Source organism: Myodes glareolus, chromosome 6 (assembly GCF_982192425.1).
Source record: "Myodes glareolus chromosome 6, mMyoGla1.1, whole genome shotgun sequence".
In the NCBI taxonomy this organism is placed as follows: Eukaryota; Metazoa; Chordata; class Mammalia; order Rodentia; family Cricetidae; genus Myodes; species Myodes glareolus.
In genome coordinates this window covers 55,485,172-55,507,052 of record NC_142031.1, presented here as the reverse complement: position 1 = coordinate 55,507,052, position 21,881 = coordinate 55,485,172, and positions in this window count along the sequence as shown.

The window sequence follows — 21,881 nt, the reverse complement described above, 5'->3', positions numbered from 1 at the left end:
TTCTCATCCTTTTTGCAAGAGAGAGAGAGAGAGAGAGAGAGAGAGAGAGAGTCAGAGCATCGTTCCCTCCAGCAGTCTTTGCTCCAAATACATTTTATTAGATGTGGGCAAAGCAGAGCGAATTTTCATGTCATGCTTGAGGTTTGCCTAATTTCTAATACAGGGAGGTGAACTGAAGGAGTTCCTCCAAGGCTGTGGGTGTGTAGCTCTTCTGTCCTGATGGTTCCCTTCAGGACTGCCTCTTCTGGAGCCCTTTCTGGACCCATATTCCACCTCCTGCTGCTTCCCAGAGAACATAGCAATCTGGTCTCCTGGTCTGCCACCGTTGCAGGCATGTTGGGAACTGAAGAAAAGAAAGTGAGGATGATCACACATCCCTCATACTTCCCACCCCCTCCCCCCAGGACTAGGCATGCTGGTCTCAGTGGGAGGAACAAGGACAAATGGGCTCTGGGAAAGCTAACTACTTATGTGGTTACAGACGGGCTCTCCATTCTCAGGTCGCTCCCAGGGAACCCACCACGAGCTCGAAATAACAGAGAAGAGGCGTGAAGGCCATGAGAAAGAGGCAACACCAGGTCAAATGAAGGACTCAAACCAATACAATGTTAGCACGGTTCCCTTGTCTCTTTTGCCATAAAAGCAGAAGTCGGGGAGCCCTACACGAAGACAGATGACAAGTGTCAAGCCGTGGGAAATCTCTATGTTGTCTGTCATACACCCAACTTGTGCCATTCATACCTGACAAAGAGTGACCTGCAACTGTTACTTAACTGTTAGACTCGTCACCAGCAAGGCTACCAGAGGTTGTGGGGGGACAACCACAAACTCACAGAGAAGGCCATAGCAGCTGCACTGTTATATGGGAGGCCCAAAGGTACAGCACCACAGGTGGCAGTGTTGCATACGTTCCTAGGGTCCATGTCTTTGTGTGAGGAACACCTGTCTCTTCCTTGTGAAGCCCTGCATCATGTTTCCGTATCTCTACCACCAGCCTGGAAAGGGGTCCTCATATACTGCCTCTGGGATGATCTTCCCCCAGCCCTTCCTATCTTCTAGAGTGCACAAGCTAATACCAGGTGCAGACATTGACAAATGGAACTCTCTGGAAGGACTCAGTTAGCACCCCTTCCTAGCACTGTTCTGCCACGTGACCAGAAACAAGCAGTCGAGGACACACACGACAACAGAGGCCACTGCAGACTTGCTCCCGAAAAGCAGGAGAGATGGGTCTTCAGTTCTCAGAAGGGCTTCCAGGTTGATGTTTCTTTTCTCAGCCTCCCTCCCAGAAGCTGAGGGACTGGTTCCTGCTTCACCAGTTTGTCTGAAGTCACTCGGGTGACTGACATGGAATGAAAGAAAGTGGGAATTGTGCCTTGTTTCAGGGGCGTTTGGAAGTCTCTCTCGTCGGTTGTGGCAAGGATGCCTTTGTTTTCACTGCGCTGCTGGTCGGAAGCATCCCGACCAGATTAGCTGTCCAGATTTCAACACCAACTGCACTATCTGTGGGGATGGGAACCACGGAGGCACTTCTGAGAATCAGCCAGCCTTCAGGAGATGGAAAGGAGGTTGATGAGACAAAGGAAAGCAGTGGCGGCTGCTTCCTGAGCCTGCAGTACTATTGTCTTCCTAAAAAACGGTATTCTGCACTGCCTCTGCCTCCAGACATGGCTTTCCCCGGGAAACTGCGCTGACCGTGAACTTGAAGAGATCTACAACTGTGACTAATTGTTTTCAGCTCTCACTGATTGTCAAGACTCCTGACAGAATTCTCTGAAATAGCAACTGTAATTGCCGCACTTACAAGACTTTCTCCATGTGCGCGCAGACACTCCCAGTGCGAGTCCCTTTCCGTCTGGCTAGAGGGCTCCTCGGAGAGCTGGTGCCACCACCAGTGAGCACCAGAAGGATAGCAGGAACCTATTCCTCTGAGCTCAGAGTGTCCCACAACTGAGGCCAGGCGTAAGGGCACAAGAAGAGCGCTGGAGAAGTCAGGCAAATCTGCTTTTTCGAATGATTATAATTCAATAACTCAGTTGTAAAATGATTCTCTAAGGTGGACCACTACAAAACAGCTGGTCCTTTAAGGATAAAGGGACAAACGTCTGCTCCTTACAGAGATTTAAATAGAGGGCCTTTGAGCCTGTGTTCAGATACAAAAGCCACCCTGCCTCCCCGCCTCCCCCTGCCTCCCTGCCTCCCCCTGCCTTGCCTCGGAAAGTCTCTTCTCTGTGAAGTTCTTCCCTGAAAGGTAGAAGTCGGGGGGGCGGGTACCACATGACATTGGTGTCCCCTTTTCACTAGGCAAGTATTTCTCCAATGAGCAAGAAGAGCCAACACTGCTTCCCAAAGGCCATAGAATGTTCTCTAAGAGCCGTTCAGTTCAGGTACTTCTGGCTTCAGCCACGAAAGAGGCTGGGACTCCAGATGATCAATGGCTAATGGCCAGTGTTAACAAAAGAGTGGTGTGTGTGGGTGTGTGTGCGCGCGCACATGCGCTCGCACATGTGCACGTGCATGTGCACGTGCATGTAGTCAGACTCACAAGCAACCCATTTTACCCAGAGTACTGTCCTGCCATATGGGTGGAAGATTCTAGGGACAATGATCTAACCCATGCCTGAAGGGAACAATAAGGATGACTTTGATTTCTACTGAGTGGAACTCAGCTGGAATGCTTCCTAATCACTGAAGAATTGTCGTTCATGGGCCAAAGACAGTTTTGCAACAAATGTGTGCTGAAAATGCAAAGCTGGCATTTTATGTAGAAATTTGGGAAGTCTGTTGATGTCCCATGTCCCTAAAACCCCTATCCTAGGAAGCAGCTCTTCAGGCCATTCCTGGGTGGCCAGTCATGGATGGAAGGGTGATACTCCTGCCACATCCCTGACCTTAGGTCCATCCATCAAGGACCCTCCTGCGTCCCACAGAGCCCAGATCCACATCTTCCTCTGAGAGTCCCTGGGTAACGGGCTGAGAGTGAGGACCCTGCTAGCAAGGTGAACTGGAGAGAGGGCAACGACTGGAAACTGGTGCCCAGCTGTCCCCGGCGCAGCCACGCTGGCCTTTGCTCTGCAGAGCACACTCTCCGGTGGCAGAGCTCTTGAAGACAGACTTGAGGTAGAGGCAGTGGAGTTGGCGGGGAAATCTTGAACTGAATAGTTTCGTAAGTATTCAGGTTTAAAGCCCTGCTCCTGATGACAGCTCAGCTCGCCTCTAGCTGCTCTAGCTTTGACTCCCCTTTCTTTTCTTCTTTCATTTCCCTTCCCTTCCTTTTCTTTTTGGTTTTATATGTGCATGTAAAGTTGTGAGTTCCATTACTACATTCTCATACATATGTGTCATTACGTTAAGTTCTTACAAGTTCGCCTTCCCCAGTCCTCCCCCCCCCCCCGTGTACCTGTCCCCCTTCTATCTGATTCCCTTCCTTCTCCCAATTAATTTCTTCCTCTGATCTATTAACTTAAACTTAATTCATTCCTGTTCCTATCTCCTTTAAGATATTTCACCTTCTCTTAACCCCCTTCTAGCTTCAATGTACATATGTACACACACGCGCGCACACACATACACATTCACACATGCACACACTCACACACATGCACACGCGCACACACCTCACATACACATGTGTGCGTGCATGCACACACACATTCATGAACACACACGCACACTCACACACGTATGCACGCACACACACTCACATTTGCGTGCACACACATGTACACACACACACACACACACACGTGCATGCACACACTCACGCTCACTCCCCATTCTTAAAACAGTTCAATCACAAAGAGGCCCTCTCACAGTGCTGACCTTTGACTTGACTGGTCATAAGGGAGTGACCACTGGTAGGTCCCCATGCCCCACATATGTGCAGCACTAACTGGACTCAGTGGGCTACAGATAAAAAGGCTAAAGATGAAGTTGGGAGAGGGGTGTGCTGTGGTTTCGGAGGAGTTGGAGGTGGAGCATTGGGAGCAGATAAGATATGATACTACTTCACTCTTCACATGTATAAAATCCTCAACGGATTTTTTTAAACAAGTGAAGTGCTGTGTGGCAGTGAGGCAGTTCAGGTGCTGAACTGTGTCGACACTCAGGTGTGGGGTACACGCGCCACCTTATAGTGTCTTCTCTCTTCCTAACTGTACTCGATTGTGTTTCTAGAATGTCTCATTTCTTTAAACACCGATTTTTTTTTTTCCTGTGGGCTTCCTGGTCCTTTTAGCATTCTCTTTTCCAGACTCAATGTGCAAAGTGGTTCCATTGCCCCAGAAACACTATCACTGGGTATTAGGTATGGGTTCATTTACTCTTCCTTCTTACAAAAGAAAAGCTCCGTGTCTGCTGCCATCCTCCCTCCAAACCCTTCCCTTAAGAATGATTTAGAAATTAAATACAGAGAAAGAGAAAATGCTGAAACATTTTAAAGTTTTTCCATTGCAAATTATCATTAGTAACAGGCGGCCTGGGCACTGCTCCAGTTGGCCAGTGACTGGCTGCCTTTGACTGCGTGGGAGTGCTAAGCCGCAACGCTGGGCAGGGCATGCGCACTGTGCTGGGCAGCTCTTCTGAGAGTTCCCCCAGTGCGTGCGCGGCTTTGGTAGAACCTGCATCCGGTCTGTGTGGTTTCATGTTGATACTTTCAGTAGGTTCTTTAAAGACCTAACTGAAAATGACCCAAGTTCAATTTCTGCCACATCTGTCGTCAGCTTTCACACATCACTAGCCCCAGGGCATGCCAAGGAGTTCCCAGGGTGCCACTTGAGCAAAGGAACAGCTAAGAGACCATACATGCACAGCCCTTAGGAAGAAATATGACTTGGACTGCAGAGAATTGATTGGGGGTGGCCGCTGTGTTTCTGCTCTCTGAGGCACCTTCCAGAGACCTGGAAACTTCCCACCACCACCGGGAGCCTGTCATTTCTCCTCAGTTGCAACCGCTTCCGGGCCAATCTCAAGGAACACCTAGTGCAAAACGTGGCACGGTTCAGCTCACCCTCCATCAACAGTCAGGAAGCCCATAGAGTCCAGGATTTTATATAATATTAGCGCTTCCACTAATAATAATAGCTGTTCTATGACCAGAGGAGTACATATATCTGATTTAATACATGACCTCATGCTTGAGACAGGCCTGCCAGCTCTGTCCAAAAGAGTGAAGCTTAGGGGAAGCAGATAGCTTGACCATGCACCTTTCTGTGGTTTGAATTTGAAATGTCTTGTTAGAGGCTCGTGTGTCTGAACACTTGGTCCTCAGCTGCAAGTGCCATTTTGGATACTTGTGGACTTAGGAGGTGAAGCCTTGGAGAAGGAAGTGTGGCTCTGCAGGGTAGGATGGGAGTGAGTCTTGGGGTTTGTGGGGGTTTGAATGATAAACACCCCCTCTTCGTCCCTGGCATTGAATACTTGGTGCCCAGGTGGTCCCGTCTGGGAAGACTTAGGAGCTGTGGGGTTGCTGGAGGAGTGACGTCACTTTGGGCTTTGAGAGTCTAGAGATGAGTGTCATGTCTAGTTGGCTCTCTCTGCTTCCTGTATGTGGTGTGAGGTGTGAGCAGCCCCCAGCTCTCAGCTTCTGGCTCCAGATGCTGGGTCTGCTGCCTGCCGCCTCCCCACCTCCGTCATCCTGGACTAACCCTCCGGAACTGTAAGCCCCACATAAATCTTGTCTTCTATAAGAAAGGCATTGGTCATGGGGTTTCATCACAGCAGCAGAAATACAGGCAATACAGGGTTTTATAGCAGCCCCACTTCTTGTCCACTCTCTGCCTCCTGGTCCAACAGGGGAGGAGACAGGGAGTCCCATCGAAACCCTCCTGCCATCATGGATCCATTTGCAGCTCCTCCTAAAACTAGAAGACAAAGTAAGCTCCTCCTAAAACTAGAAGACAAAGTAAGCTCCTCCTAAAACTAAAAGACAAAGACCTTCCTCCTTTAAGTGGCTTCTTGTTGGGCCTTTGGTCCCAGCAACAGGAAAAGTCACGAGTATAGATCTTTAGCAAATAGATAGGGCCTAGGTTTAAATTCCGACCTACAGGACTCCCAACCAAAGTCCCAGTCACTCCAAGAGTCCCAGATGCTCACAGTGGGATTCAGTCTATTGGCATCCAAGCCATGAAAGCATGGGCAAAAGAAAAAAGTGATTTGTGTGTGTGTGTGTGTTTGTGCAGTCAGACTCACGAACAACATATTTTACTCAAATACTGTCCTTACACATGGGTGGAAAATTCTGGGGACAGTGCTAAGCATTCTTCACGCCCGGGCCTGTATGATATATATGCATCAGTTTCTTCTATAATTTCATGATTTTGCAGACTCAACTTAGGTTTTGTAGAAAGGTTCCTTCATGTTCTTAGCTATGAGCATGACTTCTACGCTTTTATTTTTCTCATTCTCTTATTTTTGATACACTTTATAACCCAGGCTGACCTCTAACTTGCCATCCTCCTGCCTCAGCCTTCCTCCTGGTATTCCAGGCTTAAGCAAACAAACCTAGGTCTCATCTTTGAATGGGCTGGGTTTTGAGAGGGCCATTGAGAGTTCTGTGGGCCTGGGGTGTATATGTGTTATAAGAATATGAGATCTGGGTATTAATTCATCATTACCATTTGTGTTCATTTTGGTAGGCCAGGATTTCTGAAGGCCTTTGCTCATTTCCCTTAACTTTTGATATTGTCATAAGGCCTGACGGGATGGGGGGGGCAAAGGGGGTAAGAGTGAAGTAGTAATGTTTGCCATGCTTGCCTATCAAATTGAATGATGCTGATCCATGCAAAACTAAAAAGAGATTCTCGTCCTCCATGTTTGCCTTGGGCCAAGCTGAGGTGCCACTTCCCTGTGATAAGGCATCCAAGAAGTCCTCAGCAGACAGTGCCCCGAGGCCAGGGACTTGAACTCTTGTACATTCCAACGCTACAAGCCAAGTCAACCTTTATCTTTATAAATGACCATCGCCCCTTTTTTTTTTTTTTTGCAATAGCATTAGAGAAAAGACAAAGCCACTGGCAGCTAAGGGTGGAGCTGCTTGCTCTTTTCTTTCTTTTCGCTCTCTCTCTCTCTCTCTCTCTCTCTCTCTCTCTCTTTCTTTCTTGTCATTTCTTCTTTATAAACCCAAACAACTTCTGAAACTCAGAGATGGAGCCTTGGCCTGTGTGAGCTCTCTTCCAAGGGGCCTGGCCATCATGGCTGGTGACCAGCAAGTAGGGCTGATGGGAAGAAGAAACCCAACAGGGAGAGCATTCACTGGGGCCATGGGGTGTATGGGGATGATGCAGTGCAGTAATTGGTCTCCCCAATTCCTGGGGTCTTCTATGACATTTCTGAGGCTTTGTATTAACTCCAACAATCACTTCTAATTACAGCCTTCCCGGGGGCCCAGTGAGTCCTGACTCAGCCAGAGACGTGCTGAGTCAGCAGGAAGTGATCTCATTGTCTCTGTGGGAAGTTCCTTCACTGTCAAGGGGGTGGCAGCGGACTGGGGGCAGACTCCAAAGAAACGAGATGGGAAAGAAAGCCCTCATCAGCAAGAATGGGCGTTTGCGATAGCAGTGGGAACGTGGGGGTCATTGTGAATGGGAATGCTGGCAACTGTCAGAGGGAATAATATCCACAGCAGTGGAGAAACCGTGAGATCCAAACAGCGTCTTTCTCTCCTCTATTGAAGAAATCCCGAGCTGCCCTTCAGAGGGTAACTTCCAGGACTGAATTTGATTTGTGTGTTAAAAAAACAAAACAAAACAACTTCTCTTTAGTTTCCTGTTTCTAAGGGACTTTTTTTTTTCTTTTCCAGAAACATATTGCTTATTGGATGTTTCATCTCTAATTTTGGAGACCATATGTTGTAGGTATTCTGGGAGAAATCTAGGTTTCAAATACTATATCCATTGTCCCCAGAAGCATATTTAAGGGATGGTGATGGCTTGCTTCATGGACACTGTGATGTCTCAGGGAGAGATGCTGGAGGACTGGGTGTGGAGTCACTTAATCTTTGTGGCAGCTCTCGGAGTGCATATGATGGCAGATACAGTCTTCCATATATGATACATAGTGTGTGATTGGACGTTTGTTCATTGTGTGTGCGTACATGTGAAGGCCCATGGTCTTCACTAGATGCTTTATCATATCTTCACCTTATTTTTACATGTGTATGCAGATGTACACATGCCAGAACATCTGTGTGGAGATGAGAGGACATTTACATGTGTGTGGGGGGGTGTACAAATATACACATACCATAGCACGTGTGTGGAGATGAGAGGACATTACGTGTGTGTGTGTGTGTGTGTGTGTGTGTGTTGTACAAATGTGCACATGGTAGAAAGTAGGAGTGGAGGTGAGAGAAAATTGTGTATGTGGAGGGGTGCAGGTATGCACATGCTAGAGGATGTGTGGAGAGGGGAGGACAGTCTTCAGATACTGTTCCTCACCTTCCTGCCTTGTTTAAAGTCTCTGCACCATGTGTATTGGTGAGCTGGCCTCAGAGCTTCTGGGACTTAGACACTCGTGCAGACCCTGGCTCTGACGTGGACTCTGGGGCTTATGCTGCAGGACTTTCTAACTACTGACCCACCTCCACAGCCAACGGGCTAAACGAGCTGGTGTTACAGCTTCACAGCCCTCCACAGCCCTCCACAGCCCTGCCTGTTTTGGTTTTGCCCCCCTCCCCACATGAAGGTGACAGATACAGACACCATGTGTGGTTTTCACATGAGTGTGCCAGCATCTGAACTCAGTCCTTGGACTTTGGAAATGGCACTTTATAGGCTGAACACTCTCCCCAGCCTGCACTGTGAGTATTTTCTTCAGGGGAGTCTGGGAGGTATATTTTGAGTTTAATCTGAAAGTGAATGAAAACCAAGGCTTTATATTTAATTGCAGACTCATCAAATTACATGAGATTGGGTAAATTTAAGAAACAGGACAGAATGCCGTTTCTTTCAGCCAGATGCCAATGACTGTGTAGTCACGGCTACATGATCAGTTCACCCCAAGATTCTTTTTCTAGGACTGATTTAATTCCTACTTGGAAGCCCTCAGGATGGGGATCAAATCCTTTCCCAACCACAGACCATGACTTCACCTCTATAGAAATGGTTTATTCTGCAACTCTCTGACCTGTTATGGATGATGCGAGAGTTGCCAGGGCTACAATAAGCCAAGGGTCTGCGAACCGACTCTCATGGTTGTTAAGTAACGGTTGCCCTTTGTGGCCATTCTGCCCTTCTAAACCAACATGTACTGATCGAGACTGCAGCTCTGGGTCTGTTGTTCCCCCCGATAAAATCTTGTCCTCTTAAGAAATCAAGCAAGAACATGGTGAAAAGGGCTGTAATATCGCCGAGGAGCCTCCTGGGAGCCTGGCTACGGGAGAGGGAGTTCATAAACGCCCCGGCGTTCTCTTCTTTCAGCTGCTGTCTCTGACATATGGAAGGCTGAAATCTCACAAGGAAGTCAGAGCTTTCCTCCTACCAGGTGCCAATATATCTTAAGCAAGAAGCTATTACAACTCTGGAATTATTGAAACCCTGTGTTCTTTCCCTTCACTTACATGAGGGAGACAGGAAAGAGCCCCAGCATTTGAAATCAGCCTATGACATCATTGAGACTAGCTGTAACCAAGGTGATCCAGCTGATGACTCTCAGGAGGGCTGGCGTGGGAGACAGTGATAAACATTTGGGTTGGGGAAGCAGGAGGACAAACCTATCTTTAGGTTTCTGTTATTCAGGTCTATGCTGATTTCCTAAAAACTGCAAAACTCTTGAAACAAATGGATAATTCATGGTCTTGCATTCTAAAAAACCACTTTTTAACAACAAAAAAAAAACCCGAAACCTTGCTGTCAGATGAGATTGCTCAGCTGGTAAGTACACTTGTTAAAGAAAGAAGGCCTATGTTCAAATTCTTAGCACCTCTGTGAAAGCTGAGCATGACTGTCCTTGTAACTATGGCTCGAGAGACAGATGGGCAGATTCTAGGAGTTCATTGGTTGGCCAGCCTGATGGAAACCGCAGGTTTCAGGTTCAGGGAGAGCCTGTCTCGAAAACTAACACAGAGAATGAGAAAAAGACAACTCAGCATTCTTTTGGCTTCACATGTACTTACATGGACATTCACACCAAGCTCACATTGGTACATATAATCAGCATCAACAACAAAACCGTTGTAGTTTGGATTTGAAACGTACGTCTAAAGACTTGCATGTTGAAGACTTAGTCCCTGGTAAATACTCAGAGGAGAGTTTGGGGGAAGTGATTGGATCATGAAGGTGCTGACCTCATGGCTAGGCTAATCCATGATGCATTGATAAAATGACAAACTACTAGTGAGTGGCAGAAGCTTAGAGGTGGGACCAGGTAGCAGGAAGTCAGTCTTTGGGGATGTGACGAAGGTGGCTGTATCTTGTTCACAACCTCGCCCTTTCTCCCTCCCTTCCTCTCTTTTTCCCCCCTTTTGTTGCCTAGCAATATCCTCTGAAGACAAATATTTGCATCCATAAAGATGCTCCTTAAGCCTCAGGAAGTGACCAGCCCACAACCTTTAGGAAGTATCTGACCCTTATCAGACCTACAAGGTCCCTCCCTCCCATCCAGCCACCTGCAAGTCATGCAGTGAGGTCCAATGACGTGACTTTTGTGGGTTGTCCCCCGAGCTGGTGGGGCATTTCAGTGATGCATCTGAGATATTCCTGCTCATACCCACACTCCTTTAAGTCACCCTCATAAATGGACTGGTTTGCCAAGTTGTGTTGGAGGAGGCTTGTTCTTCCCGGCCGCCCGACTAGCTTAGACTCAAAATAGTCACACAGAAACTGTATTATTTAAAACACTGCTTGATCCATTAGCTCTAGCTTCTTATTGGATAACTCTTACATCTTAATTTAACCCATTTCTATTAATCTGTGTATCGCCACATGGCAGTGGTTTACCAGGTAAAGTTCCCGGCATCTGTCTCATGTGGAGGATCCATGGCTTCTCTCCCCACCGTCCTTCTCCCAGCATTCAGTCCAGTTTTCCCCGCCTACTTAAGTTCTGCCCTATCAACAGGCCAAGGCAATTTATTTGTTAACCAATAAGAGCAACACATAGACAGGACCTCCCACACCAAAGTTGGACTCAGATGGAATCGCTGCTTAGCTTTGTTGGTGGTGGCCTATTTCAGTGACTAGCTTTTTTTTTTTTCTTTTCGTGTCTCCCAGGAAGAATCACATAGCACCTCCCCACCCTCTCTCCTCCCCTTTCTTTATCTTTTCTTTCCCTGCTCCCTTCCTGTCTCCTTTCTTCCTGGAAGGTAAGCAGTTTGGCTCCGCCCACACTGCTGGTCATGGTGCTTCTCCCGAAACAGCCAGGGGAGCTCCTGAAGCGAGACTGAAACCAAATCCTAAGCTCAAACCAGCCTCTCCTTCCTAGGCTCCTTTTCCCGGGTGCATTGTTACCCTAACAGACAACACTCGGGGTCTGCCTGGTTCTCAACTCCCAGTCTCTGCAGAGGCTGAAAAACAGAAGGAAAATGGCTTGCCTTCTCTCCACGCACCCAATATCTGGTCATTTCAAGTTTCTTATTAACTTAGTTAAAACAATTTATCTTGGAACTATGTAAAGCATAGCAAGAAAATGTAAGGACATGTACAATTTACTCTCGTAATACTAACTAGGAGAAGTACCCTGTGTGTGTATTCACACAAACATACACATACATACATTCATACACACATGTATAATACACACACATGCATATACATGTGCATACACTCATATACACATATATGCATAACACACACATATAAATACATTTATGTGCACATATACATATAGATACACACATATATACATTCACACACACACGTGTGTGTGTGTGAGTGTGTGTGTTTGTGTGTGTATGTGTATGTGTGTGTTCACAGGAATGAGCATGGGTTCTTCCCTGGGGAACAACAGCAATGCTGAGCCTTAACTATAATCCTATTTTCTGTTCTTTGTGACCAATGTATAGCTAAGTCCCTTGTCATCTGCTAGGAATATTTACCACTGGAACTGGCTTGGCTGCATGCACATCTGGAGTCTAGACTTGGTGGCTCTATGGGCAGGCCTGCTTGCTTCCCAGGGCTCCATCGGCCCCAGGCCCCATCACCCTCTGCTCCGCTCTGTTGACAGAGCTGCTGGCTCCCCCATTTCGTCTGTCTACCCACTATCCCTTCCTGCCTCTCCTGTCTCTGCCAGACCCTCGCTCTGGTGAGGCTTTGCATGACCCCCAGATGACCCTTCCCTACTTCTTCAGGAGCCCTTCACACTCAGGGTTCTTCGTGTCAGGGTTCAGGGAGAGGGAGAGTCACCAGAAGGAAAAGCCTGTAGACCAGGCCTCTAGTTTGTATCAGCTGGAATGGATGGCTTCCAGTTGGTGATATGAAGTTTGATAAATGTGCTGAGCACTGGAAAGACTTCGTGTGGTGGGAAAAACATAGGCCTGGAAACCTATGATTTGGGTTCACATGTATCCTCACAATGGCACACCAGCTGTGTGGCCTGGCCAGTCTCTGAGGTTCAAAGTTATTATGGAATGTGGGAGACGTAGGCCTCACATAATGAGAGAAAAGTGTTCTATACTGCCTTTTTCCCTGCCTGTATTCTGTAAGGCTAAATGAGACCAGTTCCTAGACACAGGGTAAGGCTGCCTGCTGTGATGTTCCTGAGAACAGAAGGTACTTGCCTGCCTGGACTGGCTGGGCTGGGTTGGGGTAGAGTAAGGGGCCCTCTCCACGTGAGGTGAGAAGCTTGCCAAGATGGTTTACCACCAATACCTATTTTCAGATGGGAAGTCACAAAGGAAGGCAACCACACCCTTGGGCTAGCACTGTTTCTCATGTCCCTTGAAATGTTTGTTTTATGAGATACCGCAGTGATGTGTGTAGGCCTTATTTTTCAAGCAACAAAGTCATTTTTTTAGTCTTTTCTGCATAAGGCTGCCATAACAGAGTGTGACAAAAGGTTGTTTACACACGCACCCAATCAATTACATTTCTTTTAAAATGACTAAAAATTTCCTCAAAATTTGACTAAAAATTTTTCCTCAAAAATTTCCTGTAAAAATCAAATTTAGATATTAATCTGAAAATCAAAAGCAAATCTTTGAGAAATCATATTTCTTTATAAGAATGTCTCCAATGTCATATGGAGTCAGCAGACCCCAAGACAGACAGACACTGTCTATTGCCAAACCGGAAGTAATCACTCCACGTCTCCTTACAAGAAGCATTCATTGAAAACTAAAGTCACATAAATAAATAGATGCTCCAAAGTATGGCTACCCTTTGAAAATCAGAAATATATACAAGTTGAGGATCCAGCATTCAGTTTCTGATAAAGGCTATCCTCCAGGCTTGCAGAAGATTGCCTTCTTAGCCTGTCTGAGCAAAGTAGAAGAAGAACCACCACTGACCTAGCCCTGTTCTTACTGTATTTAACTTCTTGTTGTCTATGTGTATATGTGTGTGTGCGTGTGTGCTTGCTTCAGGGGCATATGTCCCTATTCTGCATGTGTGCAAAGGCTGGAGATCAACTTAAGGTGCCATACCTCAAGACATAGTCCACCTTAGGTTTTGAGGTCAATTCTCTCCGTTTTACCTAGAATTCCCCAGTGTGGGTAGGTTGACTAGTCGGTGAACCCTAGAGAGCCATCTAGAACCTACCAGCCTGGTGTCACGAGCACAGGTCACCACACTGCTCTTGTACACAAACCCTGGGGACTTGCATCCTTCTGCTTGAACCCCAAGTGCTTGACAATGTGAGCTGTCTCCCAGTTTCCCCACCCTATAAGAACTCTTAATCCATCTAACCTCAAGGCCTCATTCAAATAACACTCAAGGGTCCCATTTTCAGGTACTGTCACAATGAAAGTGAGGGCTTTGATGTAGGAATTTGGGGTGCATACAATAATCACCCACAACAGTCACCCTAAGCCCTTGTGGCACAGAAATGCTCCCTTACGTGACCTTGACCTACCAGCCCCACTTCATCCCATGTCCTTTTTCTCTTCTACCTTTTTGATACCCTGGAAAAAATGAAGAAACACTTCTCGTAAGTTTCCATGGCAATGTGAGGGGCCACCCGGTTCTTCCTGGGGACAGCACTCAACATGAAAGTCGCAGTTGTAGACCTGGCCAATGGCATGGTTACTATGGGGAACAGAGCTGTCCAAAGCAGTGGTGCACATAGGGGAAAAGCTTCAGAGTCATATATCGGCACAGCAGGTGAGCCATCCAATGGGCTTCCTGGGAAGACATTGAAGTTCGTAAGCTCCAGGGATCTTACCTGTGAGGAAGAAGCAGTGATTGGATCTGCCCTTCCCTGGAAGCAACCATGCCACAGTATGCACCATCCTGTTGCAAATATCATGCTAAGGTGTGTGACTTTTGTTTATGCTGCCTTTTGTTTAACTCCGTGAAGCTGTGATGCTTTGCCTGTCTCGAACACCTGATGGTCTAATAAAAGATCCGAATGTCCAACAGTGAGGCAGGAGAAAGGATAGGCGGGGCTGACAGGCAGAGAGAATAAATAGAAGGAGAAAATTGGGAGGAGGGTTTGGAGAAGTAGCCAAGAAGGAAGAGGACATTGGGAGCCAGCCACCCAGATACACAGTAATCCATGGAGTAAGATTAAAGAAGTAAGAAACGGGAAAGCCAAGAGGTAAACGGCAGAGGAGATAAAATAAGTTGAGGAAAGCTGGCAAGAAACAAGCCAAGCTAAGGCTGGACATTTCTAAGAATAAGATTCTGTGTGTGATTCATTTGGGAGCTGGGTGGCAGGCACCCTAAAGAGTTCAAAGAGCTAATACTACACCTTCCCATGGTGGTTCATCCATCTAGTCAAGCAAACCCCAAACTGAATAGCAACCTCACATCTTCTAATGCTTGTTGCCAGTGGGCCAAGGCCCGAGGATGTCGTTTATATATTAAGATCTTGCTTATGGTAATATACAGTATCCAGCTCCAAGTATGGGAAACAGCAGCTAGCCTTGTGGTGAATTCTATTGAGTGTCACAAAGAGACACTCAAGGAATTTCACAGGGACTGATGAAGTTGTGATTTATGGGTTTCCTTTCATTGGCTCCCGCTCCAGTTTCCTCACTAGCAGCAGGGATGGGGCAGGTCATGCAAGTATCCACGTTGTTTTAATGACATCAGAATCCAGGGATGTGTGTTCACTCAGAGGGATACCCAAGGCCATCTTTTGCTTAGGGGACAGTGCCCTTCAGTTCAGCTCTACAAATAGAGTGTTTTCAGGAGAAACTCACCGGTCTGAGATTCTATTTTGATAGAGTGTTTTTACCACTTTATGTATGTTCCAGTACTTTTTTTTATTTATTATTCATTTGTTTCTTTGTGTTTGGTAAAATACTTTTCATTTTAGTGAAGAAATCTCAGTTGCTCAAGATGAGCACTCATCTTTTTTGTTTAGGGGCCATTCTAGGTTTTTGTAAATTAATTCCTTGAGGGTTTTGCACAACGTGTTGATTATATTCCCAGTACCCGCTTCCATCAACCAACTTTTCCCAGATCTGTCCTCTGTCTTTGCTACCCACCTAACTTGATTTCTTTTCTTTTTCTTTCCTCCTCCTCCTCCTCCTCCTCCTCCTCCTCCTTCTCCTCTTCCTCCTCCTTCTTCTTTTTTTTGCATCAGGATGAATCCATACTGCCCATACAATCATGGACCTGTGACCTTCCACTGGAGTGTGGTGAGCTTACCCTCTCAGAGAAAACTGTCTTTCCCAGTAGTTTGCAATTGCCAGTTGCTCTACAGCTAGCTATGGGATTTGTAAACATCTGCTGTCTGTGCTGGGATTTGGCCTGGCTTGTCTTTATTCCGGTCTTGTGCGTACTGCTGCAACGGCCTTGAGTTTGTATATACAGCTGCCCTGCAGGGCCTGGAAGGCACTGTTTCCTTGTAGTCCTCCACCACCTTGGAGTCTTACGCCTTTTTGTTTCCCTTTTCCGCATTGATTCCTGAGTCATGGGAGAAGATGGTGCAGGATGTGTCCCCTGCGGGACTCTGTAGTCCTTTTTTCTCTGCTTCCTTGCCATTGGTGCATCTCAGTGTCGATCACCATCTGCTACAACCTGAAGTGCCTAAGTCCCTGTCTTTCTTCTGCTTCATTTAAGTTCAAAAACAAATGAGGAAAGAGACGGGTTCTTTTCACGGTCCCCTGGGTTTGTTATTGTGTAAGGAACATGGCATGTTGGAAAATGTTGGTCTCATGAGGGACTTGTTCAGGTTTCAGAATTAATAACTGACATTGCTCAAGTCTATGTCTATGTATGTATTGGTATAATTGTTACAACTTCAAAACTGATTTGTATGTACTCATGAATAAAGGCATGAATCCATGCAGGCCTGAGTACGTTGTATATGTATGGATGTGTGTGAGAATGTATATGCAAGCACGTGTGCATGAGTGTATATGTGTCTGTGTGAGCACCTGTGCAGTTCATGAGTGTATTGCACATGTATAATCATATATAAATGCACGTACATATGAATGGGTGTGTGAGTGCATGTGTGTACATGCTAGGAGGCCTAAGTATATAGCACAAGCTGCTACTTGCAGATCGGGGTGTATGTGTTCCTTAGGTCATAGTATTGACCCCATTTCAAGGTTGCTGGGTCTGGAATCATATGAAAATCTTGTCTCTACTGAGGAGAACAAATTCTAATATTCTCTGATTACGCTTTGTCTTTGGATGGAGGTCTTGCTGTGTTAGCAACAGGACCTGATTTTGAGTCATGAGCTGTTCTCCCCAGTAGCTGGGTTCCTCCTGAGGTTGATGGACAGGAGCCAGGAATCTGTGGAGACGCTGGCTTCCTCCAGGCTGGGTCTGTGAGGAGGAGTGGGTTTGGCACATGCCAGGAGAACATCTTCATTGCCACCAGCAGTGGGAACCCTGGCAGTCGGGTCTGCTCTTCTGCAGCCTGCCTGACTCTGTAATGGATTTTCTTGAAGGGAGGCAAGAAACAAATTTCTCAGCGGTCAGGCCCAGAAATCACCACTTTGGGGCTTAGAGAAGAGTTTACAGGGACATCATTGAACGAGAGAAGCCAAGCAGGCAGCCACACCTTCATCGATGGAGCCTGATGTAGAAGCGGCACCCTTGGGCTTCTGTCCCTGCTGGTCCTCCGAGCGGATCAATGAGGCGATTCACTCCAGCTGCAGATCCACCACGAGGGTCTTGCTGACACGGTTCCTATCATTGCTACAGCTTCGCTAGTAACCTCTTAAAGGACTCTTCCCACGTTGATGCCACTTGTGCGCATGTAGGTCAAGAGACACGACAAACAACTGATCTAGATGCTAGTGGTTTCGAGAAAACCTCCAGGGGCAGGCAATTGTTCACATCATTCTTCTGTAAGAATATCATTTAGCTGTCACACATCTAAAGGGCTTGTGCTGGAAGCACCAGGGTGGTCAATACCAGTCATAGGCCGTTCTGTGCTGTCCCACATGTATCCAGCTCTGCTGGTGGCTAAGGGCAAGCTGATTCTATTTGGTAACATGATCGAATTGAAACTAAGCCCTAGGGTTCTTCCTGAAGGAGTCCATCAGCTTCAGAAGCATTTATTGGAGGGTGGCATCCTGTACATACATGTATACATACATATGTATACATTACATACATACATATATACATATACGTGACTACACACACACACACACACACACACACACACACACGGTGATATTTTGTTTGTGTTTTAACAAATCAAGTTTGCCTGAATATCAGAGTGCAGAGTGAAGTCACCAGAGGCCAGGGAGTGGTAGCTCACTACCTTAATCCCAGAGCTCAGGAGGCAGAGGCAGATGGATCTCTGTTAATTCAAGGCCACTCTGGGCTACGTGAAATTGATCAGTCTAAAAGGGAAACAGAGTTCACACAAAGGTGATCCCAGCACTTGAGATCCCACGGCTTTAATCCCATCACTAGGGAGATGGAGACAGGAGTGATATGGCTGGGTGGAGAGAGGAAAATAAGGTAGGAGGAGACAGGAACTCAGTGCAATCTGAGCAGTCAGTTTGAGGCAGCAGTCTAGGCAGTCTGAGGAGGCAGCCTGAGGACAGGATTGCCCTGAGCACTGGTAGGAGGTAAGAACTCTAGTGACTGGCGACTGGCCACTCTCTTCTCTGATCCTTCAGCTTTTTCCCCTGATAGCTAACTCTGTTTTTTTTTTTATTATTAAGAACAATTAGAATTCCTGTTTGTGTGTGTGTGTATATATATATATATATATATATATACATACATACATACACACACATATATGTATATATATACCTGTGTGTGTGTGTGTGTGTGTGTGTGTGTGTGTGTGTGTGTGTGTGTACCTCCTTTTAGAGGTGGGTGAGTACACTCTTTAGGAATCTGTGTTCCTGCCAACAGTGAACTGAGCATCCACTCCATATTCGTTGATCTGGCGACACTCATCAGAACATTGGATGCACTGATTCTCACCCTTGACCTTGTCATGCATAAACCACTGCCCAACTAGAGAATGTGATTGACTATGTTCCAGGTAGAAAAGTCCAAAGCCCCCATACACAGATTGAATTGCATTTCACGGACTTTTAAAAACATGAATGGTATAATAATTAGAGATAACAAAAGTTAATTTTGGTTGCTTTATGCATAAAAAAATTCACAAAATTTTATACAAATGGTTATCTAGCTTATTCTTTAAAACTTATGAGAAACAATAATTTAGTTAAAATGGAGGGGGCTTGCAGAGCTGGGTCAGTAGTTAAGTGAGAGGGCCTCATAGACAGCTCACAAAGCTTATAGCTGGATTCAGAATCTCTGCTGGTCTCTCTGAGCACTTACATATTCATGTGAACATACATTCTCATACACACGCAGACACATGGACATACACAGTCATATAAACACACAAATAAAATAGCAAATCTTCAAAAAATTAAAAGTGGAAACTGAGGTTTTATTTCAACCAGCTTAAGAGTTGAACCCAATACTTGTTTCTTCATGATTGTTTTCTTCATTACTGCATTGGCTCAATGAACACAGTGTCTTTGGGGATGCGAGCTGGTTCTAGACCGGCTTCAGGCTGACGGAAATTAAGATTTCTCTTTTGTTTTCTGGGCAGATTGTGCATTACTAGCTTGTGCTGTGAAAAATGTCTGGCAGATGCAGCACAAGGGAGGGGTCGTGTCTCTTGACCTACATGCGCACAAGTGGCATCAACGTGGGAAGAGCCGAGTCGAGGGGCCTGGCTCATTCCTGGGAACAGAGGTACACGGTGAAGACATTTCACTGGGTAATCGGCCCTCATCTTCAAAGCCTATTCGGGTGTCTACCTCTGCCAGGTAGGCCTTGCCTCTGCAGGATCCACCACATCCTGAGATTTCATCCCTCTGGGGATCAAGCACTCAAAACATGAATCTGTGAGGGGACTTTTCAGTTTGAAAACGTAGCTTTCTGTCCTGAGGTCTAACCTTCCTGCATCTTTTCTGCTGGTCTCAAAGCAAAGATTATAACTATGAGTTCAGAGGCATTCTCTATGTCTCTTCTCTCTCAGTTCTAAATTCTGTTCTTTTCTGATTGGATTCACTTTTCCTTTTCTCTGTCCTCTGGATGAATTCACTTACATCCATTCAAGGACAGAGAGAATGCTACTTTAGTGGCATTAGGACTGTCCTCTCACATCAGCCCATGTCCACAAATGTCGGTGCACATCTATGTTAGTGAGCTAGGGACATGGCTCAGTGGTGAAAAGTCTTTGCTCTTTAATCTCCAGGAACTGAGTTCACAGGTGGGCATAGCTGGGGGTGCCTGCGACCCCAACATCAGGAGGTGGAGACAGGTAGGATCTGAGAGCTCCACACCTGCCCCAGACTAGCTGAAACACCATTTCTGGTTCAACAAGATCCACTGTTGCCAGACAAGAAGCCTGAAAGCAATGGAAGAAGACTTTGCCTCCTCTGGCTTCCACCTGCTTGCGTATAGGAACACATGACTACAAACACTGATAAACACATCACATAAAACACACCATACATATAACAAACACGCACAAAAGTAATATATTTATATACTCATATTTCCCCACTGCTGTTAGGGCAAGAGAGCCAGCTTTTGACAGCTGCCTCTGAGCATGCATAGGGCAGTGGTGGATGGTGCTGCGCTGCCCGTGGGCTCAACCTTGACATGGGTGTACCGCCAACCGCCAATCCTGCGAATCACATATGGCCTAGAGAGGAGAGCATTGGCAGGAAGCTCATGTCCATTATTGATGAGTAGCCGCTTGTGCGGGGATAGCTACTCCTGCTGACATGTAGCCTTTCTTTTCAAATAATTATCCCCATTCCTGGTTTGCAATGACTTACATTGTTACAGATACAGCCACAGTTTCTATCACCTTCTGTGCAAGATTAGACACGGGCAGCAATGGACTGTAGTGACCCCTCCTTTGTGACCATAGGAGCATCTAGTATATCCTGAGAAAGATGTTACTTTGATCCCAGAGTGTCTGAACATTTGCAGTTAGCTTAGGAGACAGAATTGGAAAAAAAAAAAAAGGGCTTAGGATGTGTTACCGGGAACAAATGTAGAGGAGAGGTGCTCTTTGGGGACAGTAGCTTTGAATTGTGGGCCACGCATTATTTGGGACAGGTCCATCTGTGGCAGACATACAGTTGGAGTTTGGTGAAACTGGAAGAGAATAAAAGACCTCCTCCGGCTTTTAAATTTCCAAATGCTAGAAAATCGGGCCAGTTGAACGAGCTGATGAGGTAGATGTTTGCAGGGCTCAAACCAAGCAGATGGTCAGCTGCTCAAAAGCTGTGTGCTAAAAACATGCACTAGCCAGATGGGGCTAAAGGTCTGCTGTGCATGGGACACACAGCAGGGATTCCTAGCAGTACAGCCTCCAGGAGAGACCTGAAGGTCTGAGAAAGCCCACACCCCAGCAAACTTTGCATCCAATGAAAGTGAAGATCCCACCGCCCCCCCTTTCTGTGGGACTGAAAGGTAGACATGATGAGGGAGTTCCCTCTGTATGCTGTGATTACCATTGGTAAATAAAAAAGGAATTGCTTTGTGCCTATAGTAGAGCTATAGGGGAACAGAGCTAGGCACGCGTTGGGGGGAAACCTAAGCTGAATGCTGGGAGAAAGAAGGCGGAGTCAAGGAGAAGCCATGTAACTCTGCTGGAGACAGAGGCCAGAACTTTAGGTTAGGTAAGCCACAGCCAAGTGACGATACATAGATGAATAGAAATGGGTTAAATTTGTATGTAATAGTTAGCTAATAAGAAGCTAGAGCTAATGGATCAAGCAGTTATGTAATTAATACAAGTTCTGTGTGATTATTTCAGTTTCTGGGCAGCCAGGAAACAAACAAGCGGCCTCCTCCAACATAGACAAGCCGAATCGCTGCTACAGTTAATTCAACTACAGGAAACACTCCATGCTTCAAGAGGAAATGAAAATAAGAAATTCCTTATGAGGAAGCTTGCAAAGACGGTCACCGCTAATCCTGATGGGAAAGAAACGGGACTGTTACAGTGGCAATAAAGAGCCATTAAAGGGAAACTCTTGAAAGCAAATTCTCGAAATGCTGCTGCTGAAGCAGTCTTCTGTATACCAGAGTTAGAAGATTGAACCTACTTACAAGCAAGGTTGCCAGGCCCAGAACCCTTGCCCTCTGGATTCTGTCTTCTTTCTTTTAGAGTCAGGGTAACCATGGCTACATAGCTGAGTAATTGGATCAATGATATCTCTCCAGTCACTGCCCCTGTATACCCAGGAAGGAAGCATTAAAATTCATGGCCAGTACAAAGTTTGCCTACATGTGGCCCATAACAAGTAAGAAGAGTGTTCC